The sequence below is a fragment of the Vicia villosa genome, linkage group LG4, assembly GCF_029867415.1.
Source record: "Vicia villosa cultivar HV-30 ecotype Madison, WI linkage group LG4, Vvil1.0, whole genome shotgun sequence".
Classification (NCBI taxonomy): domain Eukaryota; kingdom Viridiplantae; phylum Streptophyta; class Magnoliopsida; order Fabales; family Fabaceae; genus Vicia; species Vicia villosa.
Window position 1 is genome coordinate 14,094,973 of NC_081183.1, and position 3,268 is coordinate 14,098,240.

Consider the following 3,268-nt stretch of genomic DNA (forward strand, 5'->3'; position numbering starts at 1 on the left):
TTTTATTAATTTGGCAGCGCTTTTATTAAACATGTGTCAAATTATTTAAATCAAATTTAAAAAAAATGACATATTCAAGTTCAAAATTAAATATATTAGATTAATGACCATCCTGAAACTTTAAGGTATAGTTAAGCACAACCTATTTTTCATCCTACCTACGGCCGTGTGTAGGATCTAACAATGGGTCAAAATAAAATTAAAGAGAAAATATATAGTAAATTTAAAGATAGTAATTAGAAATGGTTCTAACCATCTTTTATATATATATGTATGATTAAAAGTGCATGTTCAGATAATGGGTCTTTTTTATAGTTGAGTTAAAGGTAGTTTAATCTATTTGTGTTTTATTGTATATTCTTTTTACAACATTTATTTTCATAAATTATGTTGTTCTCATTATTAAAATCTTAATATTTTTGTTGTTATCCTATTTTATCATATTTTAATAAGTACAACTTAAATAATTGAACATTGGTGAGAAAATATATGATGAAGACTAAACATTCATGTGGATAACTCTCACTATCAAGGTTCTTCAAGCCTTGATTCAAACTTTACTTTTAGGGAGCACAACATTAAGAAGAAGGTTAAAGTTACAATCACACACTCATAATATATAGCCTAATATATTATATGAGCACACAAATGAAGTATCATATATGTAAATTCTCTCTTTATTAAATACTTGTTAAATAAACTCAAATAAAATTAGTAAATTGTAAATTTTATTATTAATTTACAAGTTTATAATTTTACAATAATTTAGTCTTTAAGATAATGTTTTGGTCATGATTATTTGATATATAATTTAATCATTTGTATGTTGTAATATATATTAATTAATAATACTCTTATAAAATAAATTTATAATAAATATTTATCTATTTAAAAATAAGCTTTTTTAAAAAAATCAGTTGAATATGAGTAATTTAAAATATTTTTAAGAAAATAATGATATTTTGTATTTTTTTTTAATTAAAAAGAGATTTTATATTTCTCTCTTTTCTATTAAGTTATTTTCTTTAAAAGTAAATCAAAATAATTTTCTATTTTAAACATAAAAATTATAATTTTGGGCATTATTATTAGTTTGTAAAGATTTGTTGGACCAAATTTGGTTTGTTTTGCTCATAATCTCTAGGGTAAAGAATCACCATGAAGAACATCCAAAATAAATGAAACTTCTAATAACTTTTCAATTATGGGTCATAATTAATTTTTAAATTTGCATTTGTTCTTAGCCAGCCTATTAAACCGTCTAATTTGATTTAGAAATCTTCTGACATTTATTTGTTGCAGCCTCTTCCCTATCGTAGTTGCAGGGAATTGAATCGTGTTTCTCCTTATCAAGTTCAACATCAATCATCACTAGTCTAACTAACGATTGGTAATTTGTATTCACATTTTTTTAGATGTGATCAGTTTCTTTGCTTTTGCCTCCTCCAAATAAATATAATAAAATATTTGTTTTAATAATTAATATACTAGAAAGATAACTATTAAACAAGGTGACATTTAGTCTGGGTCAGTCAATTTGTGGCCACTATAAAAAAGTTGTGTTTTTTGTCATTAATATATTATTATTTAATTTAGATGTTGTGATGAATAATTGGTTACCTTATAATTTTTATCCAATTTTAATTATTAATTATTTAATATTTTTAATTAATAATATATTTTTAACTCATTCTCATTTCATATTCATCTTCTTTATTTTTAAACACTTATCTTCTTCATCTTCAAAAACATGCATCTTCTTTATCTTTTTATCTTTTTCATCTAAATTTCATTGAATAACACAAGAAATTACCAAATCCAGATTTCAAACTTATGTCTATTATTGGAATCACTAAATCATATTTAAAAAACTAAGATTTCAATGTTATTCTATAAATTTGGGAAAATTTTTTGGTGTGTTTCAAAAATAAAAAAAAAATAAAAAAATAAAAAAAGTCTTCACTAGTTGATGATGATGAATGAACAACAACATTGAAACCTTCTAAAATATATAATCTACAAATTTTAGACCCTTTAACAATGATAACTTCACCATGTGAAATCTTCAACACCACGTGTTCAACTCTAGTACAATAGCCTAGATAATCAAACATGTTTATGGATAACAAATTTCACCTAAACTCTAGAACATACCTCATATTGTGAAAAGAAGAAACTCATGATCATCAAACATTTTAAGTCCAGCAGTATCAACACCATAACCCTAGCAAGCCTTATTATCACCAAGGTGAACTACACCACCTCCCTCTAGCTTCAAAGTTTCAAAGTATTCTTTTATTAGACACATATGATAAGAGAAACTATATTTCATGACCTAACCCTCTCTAGTCTCCAAACTTAAAACCACTAATGCACTAGCACTCTCATAACAATCCTCATCGAAGGCAGCAATAATCTGAACAAAATCTTCATTGTTCTCCCTTTTAGGAAAATCCATTTTGAAGTAATCGGATTTCTAACATTTGACAAACCTCTTTGATTTGGAAATCCCTTTACAATCACTTTCTCCTATTGAGACAATCAAGAGTTCACCATTATGGTTAATCTTCAAATTTTTCATCTTTAAAAATTCTTGGGTCTCACATCTGTCTGGACCTAATCCAAAGTAATACTACATTCATTACCATAAATAAGGGCACCCTTAAAGTGCTCAAAGGATATGGGTAATGATCTCAACAAAAGTAGAGTATTGTCATCATCTTCAACCTTCACCTCAATATTCTATAAATCATCGTTGATCTTGTGAAATTATGTCAAATGCCACTATGGATTTTTTTCTCGACCATTTAGAATGAGTAAAGTTATTGTTTCAGATACAACATATGAGTCAAAGACTTGATCATATACAATTATTCTTTTTTTCCACATCGAATTTTGCGGTCTTCTCCCTAGGTACTTCCATTAAAACTATATCCTTGAGGTAGAAGATGATGAAAATGTTGTCCTTTCCACCATCTCGATCTTCTATGTTTGTGTTAGACATGTAGACACAAATGCCTCGCCTTCAATTCTTCAATACACTTTTCTTGAGTTAAAATTGCTTGCATCTTCACTTTCCCCAATCCAAAACTGTTGCCCCTGAAATACTTATTAGTTTGCCATTTGGAACCCATGGTGCTAACTTGTAAGCAAAATTCCTTTTCCCCACTATGGGCGCCACTTATTGTGAAATTGAAAGGTTCAATCACACTAAGAAATTAATGTGTAGGGACAAAGAACAATGCAACTAAAATAAATTACCTTAAGC